The sequence below is a fragment of the Trachypithecus francoisi genome, unplaced genomic scaffold (genome assembly GCF_009764315.1).
Source record: "Trachypithecus francoisi isolate TF-2019V2 unplaced genomic scaffold, Tfra_2.0 Lachesis_group4, whole genome shotgun sequence".
Classification (NCBI taxonomy): domain Eukaryota; kingdom Metazoa; phylum Chordata; class Mammalia; order Primates; family Cercopithecidae; genus Trachypithecus; species Trachypithecus francoisi.
Window position 1 is genome coordinate 50,546,926 of NW_022681469.1, and position 8,008 is coordinate 50,554,933.

An 8,008-nucleotide genomic window follows, 5' to 3' on the forward strand; every position below is an offset into this window, starting at 1 on the left:
GATTTCTCTTCTCCCTTCATTTCATTCATTTGATCCTCAATCGCTGATACTCTTTCTTCCAGTTGATTGAGTTGGTTACTGAAGCTTGTGCATTTGTCATGTATTTCTCGTGTCACGGTTTTCATCTCTGTCAGTTCGTTTATGGCCTTCTCTGCATTAATTATTCTAGTTATCAATTCTTCCACTCTTTTTTCAAGATTTTTAGTTTCTTTGCACTGGGTACATAATTCCTCCTTTAGCTCTGAGAAGTTTGATGTACTGAAGCCTTCTTCTCTCATCTCGTCAAAGTCATTCTCTGTCCAGCTTTGATCCATTGCTGGCAATGAGCTGCATTCCTTTGGAGGGGGAGATGCACTCTTATTTTTTGAATTTCCAGCTTTTCTGCCCTGCTTTTTCCCCATCTTTGTGGTTTTATCTGCCTCTGGTCTTTGATGATGGTGACGTACTGATGGGGTTTTGGTGTGGGTGTCCTTCCTGTTTGTTAGTTTTCCTTCTAACAGTCAGGATCCTCAGCTGTAGGTCTGTTGGAGATTGCTTGTGGTCCACTCCAGACCCTGTTTGCCTGGGTATCAGCAGCAGAGGCTGCAGAAGATAGAATATTGCTGAACAGCGAGTGTACCTGTCTGATTCTTGCTTTGGAAGCTTCCTCTCAGGGGTGTACTCCACCGTGTGAGGTGTGGGGTGTCAATCTGCCCCTAGTGGGGGATGTCTCCCAGTTAGGCTACTCAGGGATCAAGGACCCACTTGAGCAGGCAGTCTGTCCGTTCTCAGATCTCACCCTCCGTGTTGGGTGATCCACTGCTCTCTTCAAAGCTGTCAGACAGAGTCGTTTGCATCTGCATAGGTTTCTGCTGCTTTTGTTGTTGTTGTTGTTTAGCTGTGCCCTGTCCCCAGAGGTGGAATCTACAGAGACAGGCAGGCCTCTTTGAGCTGCTGTGAGCTCCACCCAGTTCAAGCTTCCCAGTGGCTTTGTTTACCTACTTAAGCCTCAGCAATGGCAGGCGCCCCCTCCCCCAGCCTCGCTGCTGCCTTGCCATTAGATCGCAGACTGCTGTGCTAGTAATGAGGGAGGCTCTGTGTGCGTGGGACCCTCCCGGCCAAGTGTGGGATATAATCTCCTGGTGTGCCCGTTTGCTAAGACCCTTGGTACAGGACAGTATTGGGGTGGGAGTTACCCGATTTTCCAAGTGTTGTGTGTCTCAGTACCCCTGGCTAGGAAAAGGGATTTCCTTCCCCCTTTGCTTCCCAGGTGAGGGATGCCTCCCCCTGCTTCAGCTCTCGCTGGTTGGGCTGCAGCAGCTGACCAGCACCGATTGTCCGGCACTCCCTAGTGAGATGAACCCAGTACCTCAGTTGAAAATGCAGAAATCACCTGTCTTCTGTGTCGCTCATGCTGGGAGCTAGAGACTGGAGCTGTTCCTATTTGGCCATCTTGCTCCGCCCCTAGTGTATTTGAAGAAAAAAAAAAAACTTCACATTTTTTTTCCCTCCCTAATCAGAGGAAGCTTTGTAAAATTCATAAGAATGAAAGAGAAAAATGTTCTTAGATAGAAAAATAAAAGTTTTTCTTTTCCTTCTGCATTAGAAGTTGAAAAAGATAAAGAAGTTAGAAAAAAATAAAGGCAGCAAACCGGTTTACCTGAAAAAGAACTTTAAACCCAGAAGAAAACTCTTGCCTGCCAATTTCTTCTTTTGTCTTTGACAACACCCTGAGCAGAAACAGACTGTTTGTCCAAATGACTCCTGAAGTTCGAAATTTGAAAAAGGTAATTACAGAGAATAGTAGTGGGAAGGGGTCAGAAATTCCAATGATTCAATTAAGGAATTATCGAAGACCAATTTGCCCCGCAGTATGCAGAGCAAGGTATAGACTTCCTACCACTTAACTTCATGAAGTGCTCTACTGGACAAAACCAGGAGAGTACTTCATAAAATAATGGGAGGCCCAAGGAGAATCCAAGATTGTGCTATGAATAACCAAATATAAAGGTTTAGCTTTCAAGATGTGTTCAGCCTGCCCTTTATACCCTCAAATGACACATCCACACACTTATCCAAGACCATGGTCAACTATTTTATTCCAGGGAGATGCAGTGTGTTAACACAGTTGCACGATCCATGCCAAGTAGCTTTATTACTAAGTATAATTCTTCATTAAAAAATAAGAATGAGTAGCGAAAAAGGAACAGTGAAGAAAAAATCAAGAAGAGAAAATTAAATACCATAGAAAGAACAAGCAGAGAGGTTCCCAGGAAAAAGGTATATGCTGGGGAACTATAAAAACAAAAAGCTCTTATCGATATAGAAAATCTCTCCACAAAGTTAGAAGGAAAATAGTTTTATTGTTAAATAAGCAGAAAATCAGAATATAATCCACTAAGAGATTGCAAAGACAGAAATAAATTACATCCTTTAATATGCCAAAGATAATAACCCACATGTTGTCAAGATAAATAATAAGTCCTCAAGTAATAAAACGTGACAGCACTGTTTGTCATATCTAGTTCATCATAGATTTACCTGGTATTTGGAGGGTTATCTGTGTTTCCTAACAAACACTGGGAGAAGATGTGGAAAGGAGAATAAAGTTTAGTCTAACTTCTCTGTCACAGTGAGGAGATACTGAATTTTATCCCAATTGTTGGATGAAGAAACAGCTGTATGGGAAAAGTACTTGGGGTTTTTAGGGTAACTGCCAGAAGTCTGAATGCAATAGGTTAAAAATAATTACTCATGAGAAGTAGAACTGGGGTTTAGAAAGAGAAAGGAAGGGGAAATTTCACATTAGTTTCATGTTTTATTGTTTATCATATAAATCTTTCCTTTAGTTCAAGCAATGCTCTTTGTCTCACAAATGGTCATACCTGGAATCACCTCTGTGGATTTACTTTTCCTGTTGTAAAACTGTAGTTGATTTTATTATCCAATATGATATTCACTATACAGAGACCTTTCAGATATATTCCTGTTTGAATGCAGTGTCATAAAAATATCTTTGTCTCTGCAGATAAATTGTGTCTTTTCTTTTGTCAGAAATAAAAACTGAGGCCTTTAGCTGCCAGGAAACTTAAAAGTTGAAGGCATTGCTCATTTGTAGTTGTCAATTCACCTAGGTGTCTAAGCTTTTAGATCATCTTTATCTTGTTTTTATTCCTGTGACAAATTAGGCATTTTGCTTCCTCAGATGCTTGAATTTGTGGAAATTTTACTGATGCTAAATATATCAAAAAGATATTCGCTCCACTACTGTAACAGATGTTTGCGCCATTCACAGTTGTGCCACGTTTTCCCCCACACATTTTAAGTTGCTTGATTATCCCAATTATCTGTAATATATTATATCCCCCATCCCTATCAGAGTGCTGTGTATATAGCAGGTTCCCAATAAATGTTTCCATGCTGGACTGACTTAATCATGGTTACCACAGCTTTTCAATTTATCACCAGCAGTAAAATTTTTTCCCAAGTTACATATAAACAAAAGGAAAGTGTTTTACCTCTTAGCTACTTTTATATGTGCTAATAAAACTCTTCTAAAAGAAACAAAGCAAATATAAAAGACTAACTTGTGATTCATAAACACGGAAATATTGCAGTCATCATTCACTGGATCACTTTAAATGCAATTTTGACTTTTAGAAGTAAATATGTAATATGGACAATGAAAAAAATCCTCTGAACTAATCCATTGCAAATGATCCCCAGTAGTAATATGTGTATTTCTCTACATATCCCTGCATTTAACAAATATCTGAAACTAAGTAGGAATGGAGTGGGACCAAAGCTCTGATACACTTTTGAGAAAAATCGATTCCTACGTCTTTAGAGTTCAATCTGCTAAAACACTCAGCTGCCTCACCACTGGACGTTTGCATTGAAAGGTCGTTGAGCTATAATGTTTTCTGGTTGTATAACTGTCATAGAAGACTCTGAAAAACAACATTGTACTACTAATTCAAAGTGAAGCACCTGTCTCCCTACCACTTATCGCCCCCAGGCTTTAGTTTTCTCAGAGGTAGACAAACCAATGTTCCTTACACAGGCTGAAGAGGTGATTCTACCAACAAAGCTGTTCCTTTGCAGAAGCACAAGGAAGTGTTGTGTCTATGGTGTGTTATGGATGCCACAGGCTGACATACCTGCCTTCAAATTTTTCTCCCATGGGGTTGAAACAAACAGAGAAACATTCCACTATACAGTGGGTCCTTTAAGTCATAGCATCAGCAGCAAATGGCTGAAGTTAGCATAATATAGCTTACATGAAACAGCACAAACATTGGCAGACATTGACATAAACACATGTATTAGAAAAGACTTCAAGTAGAGATTAAAGTAAGAAAGACAAGGGCATATCCCTAGACTACAGATGTCAGGATAATTAAAATAGAGATTAAAAATAAGTAGAGATTAAAAATAAGAAGGACAGGGGCATTTCCCTGGACTGTAGAGTTCAGGATAATCCTGAGAGTAAAGAGGGAAGCCCCAGGGATGGTGCAGAATGAAGGACCTACAAGGCACACAGAGAAGCAGGAAACACTGGAGAGGGAATGGAACTAAGAAGGGATGGGAAAGGTCAATACTTAAACTTCATAGCTTTTTCTGTGGCCTCCCATGCACGTTAAGATAGAAAATGGTAAAGGTGATAAAAAAGCACAGTGCACTTTGATTCAAATATGCAAATTATTCAAGAGAGGAAGATAAATCACATCTTCCTCTCTGTAAACAGTAATCATTTCTTTTCCATGTTGAAATACTACTTTACCATAGCAAGCCAACCTTCTGAGAGGAAATGGTGATGCAGAATGATCAATTCTGGGTAAAATCCTTAAGAAAATAACATCTGAAACTGGCTCTCCAAAAAGAACACTTAATTATAAGTACAATTATGAGCAATGATGCTCAAAGCTCGCTACATGTTAGAATCACCTGGGAGCTTTTAAATCGTAATCATCTCTGAGACTCAACCCCCCTGCCAGAGATTCTGATTTAACTCAGCCAAGATGGGACCCAGGCATCAACATTTTTAAGGCTCCCCAAGTGATTCTAATGTGCAGCTAGAGTTGCAAACTACAGTTAAAGCCACAATGTAAATTTTAGGGTTTCAAAAGGTTCGGAAGCTGCCACTCCAAGTTTCTTCATGCACAGAATTTGTTTCCGATTTTTTTTTCACCACAAAACTGTTGAAGTTGCCATTGTTATATAAATAAGACCATTTACAGTGCTACTCTAAAATACTCCTCTCGTTTTGCAGCGGACCTGTGTCTAATCAATTTCAAGTATGTAACAGAACAAGTTAGAAGGACAAATAATTGAATTCTAAATACCACACTTGTTGCATTACTAAGGGCATTCACCACAAAGGACAAACTTGTTTTAAAATTGTTAGTTTTTTCGGGTTTTTTTTTGTTTTTTTGAGATGAAGTTTCACTCTTGTTGCTCAGGCTGGAGTGCAATGGCATGATCTTGACTCACTACAACCTTTACCTCCCAGGTTCAAGTGAGTCTCCTGCCTCAGCCTCCCAAATAGCTGGGATTACAGGGGTGCACCATCACCTCTGGCTAATTTTGTATTTTTAGTAGAGATGGGGTTTCACCATGTTGGCCAGGCTGGTCTCGAACTCCTGACCTCAAGTGATTCACCTTCCTTGACTTCCTAAAGTGCTGGGATTATAAACATGAGCCACCACGCCTGGCCCAGTTCTTAGCTTTTCAAATATCAGTGACTGGTTGGTTGTGTGGAGGGATGGAAGAAGTGACCAGGAGGCATGAGCAACAGTTCAATTGCAAAGGAGCATGAGAGCAGCTTTTGAGAGTAACACATGTTCATTATTTTGACAGTGGTAATGGTATCGGGACCCAGAAAACAATACCCCAAAGCCTGGCACCCTGGCATGCTAAATACTTTGAATTAAGATTAGAAGACCCCAGAAGCAAGATCTCTGACCTTCTCCTGCCCTCTTGTCTCCTGCCTCATTCTCCCCTGAGCTGAGCCTCGGAAACCAGAATTCTTCTTCCCCATGGCAGATCATAGAACTTAGAACCCTTCTTCCCCAAAGTCATAAAACCTAGAACGGTCACTCTCTTCCTTCTCCCATCTTTCTCTCTTGAAGAGCTTCACAGACCCACAGCCAGGAGGAAGAAATGCCACACACAGAGACCAGAAAGAAACTGGACAGGCCTTGCTGGGTCTCCCCACTCAGTCTACTACTATTAGATCCTACTCCTTCTGTCCAATCCCATTTCTACATGGCTGTAGAACCCAAGTATAAAAATGGTGTTCCCTGGGGCTTTGAGTCTTCATCTCTGGAGACTCCTTGGTCATGTAAAACTTTGAACAAATTTGTTATGGTTTACTCTTGTTAATGTATCTTTTGACAGCGGAGTGGGGAGGTGGAGCGGAGAGGCAGAGCGGGGAGGTGACAATGACGATGAAGACAACACGAGTGAGGTGAGGGGACTGCTTGAGGGAGCAGACTCTCCAGAGACTTCCCCGGCCATCAGCTGGCAGGGCAGATCACAGGGGATGACCCGTTCTAATGAGCTCAAGCTGACCTAGCCACGAGAGGATGTCATCTCCTTGGAGTTCAACCCCAACACCTCCCAGTTCCTGCTTGTCTCCTCCTGGGACACGTCAGTACTCCTCTACAATGTGCGGGACACCTGCTCAGGTAATGGCTCTCGCTCTCAGGTCCATGCGCTCAGGTACCAGCACACCGGTGCCTTCCCGGACTGAGCCTTCTACGATCCAGCGCAGGCCTGGAGAGGAGGACTAGATCATCAATTGAAAATGCATGATTGGAACACTGATCAAGAAAATCTTGTTGGGACCCACGATGTCCCCATCAGATGTGTCGAATACTGTCCAGAAGTGAATGTGATGGTTACTGGAAGTTGGGATCAGACAGTTAAATTGTGGGATCCCAGAAATCGTGGTAACGCCAGGACCTTCTCTCAGCCTGAAAAGGTATATACCTTCTCAGTGTCTGGAGACCAGCTGACTGTGAGAACAGTGGGCCTCAGAGTGTTGGTGTGGGGCTTATGGAACATGGGTTATGTGCACCAGAGCAGGGAGTCCAGCCTGAAATACCAGACTCGCTGCATACAAGCATCTCCAAACAAGCAGGGTTATGTATTAAGCTCTATTGAAGGCAGAGTGGCAATTGAGTACTTGGCCCAAGCCCTGAGGTACAGAAGAAATATGCCTTCAAATGTCACAGACTAAAAGAAAATAATATTGAGCAGGTTTACCCAGTTAATGCCATTTCTTTCCAGAATATCCGTAATACATTTGCCATAGGTGGTTCTGATGGCTTTGTAAATACTTGGAATCCATTTAACAAAAAGTAACTGTGCCAGTTGCATGGGTACCCCAAGAGCATCGCATCACTTGCCTTCAGTAATGATAGGACTATGCTTGCAATAGCATCATCATATATTATAAAATGGATGACACAGAACATCCTGAAGATGGTATCTTCATTCACCCAGTGACAGATGCAGAAACAAAACCCAAGTGCACTTAATCATCACGCGAAGGTGGTTTCTCTATGGAAAGCTTTGTTTGCTTCCTACAAACACATGCCTATTCCTTAAGGGATGTGTTATAGTGACTGTGGAGTTCTCTTTTCTGTCTTGCAAGAAACTTGTCTACATACCTTAACACTTTGTTTAGGATGAGGAGTCTTTGTCTCCTTGTACAGTAGTCTGAAGAATTCCCTCTTCTATCCCCTAGCAAGCCCAGTTGCTGTATATGAACAGTTTGAGCTCTTTTTGTAATACAATCTAAACCTGTTATTTCTGTGCTAATAAAAGAGATTCAGAACCCTTAGTGAAAAAAAAAGTAAATTTGAGACAGAAAGTGAGAAAACCAGGAGGAGGGAGGCCACCCAGTTTACACTAGGAAGTTCTGGGCACTGGAGGACGGCAGGGTGAAGACATTGTGATGGAAAAGGTACACAAATAATAGTTGTGGTCATTAGATAACTATATGCCATAAATTGCATCATAT

At 41.7% G+C, this 8,008-nt stretch overlaps 1 pseudogene; it reads left to right on the forward strand.

The window, feature by feature from the left end:
• Positions 1-6,117: 6,117 nt before the first annotated feature.
• LOC117072679 lies at positions 6,118-7,792 on the forward strand (annotated as a pseudogene).
• The last annotated feature ends 216 nt before the right edge of the window (positions 7,793-8,008 follow it).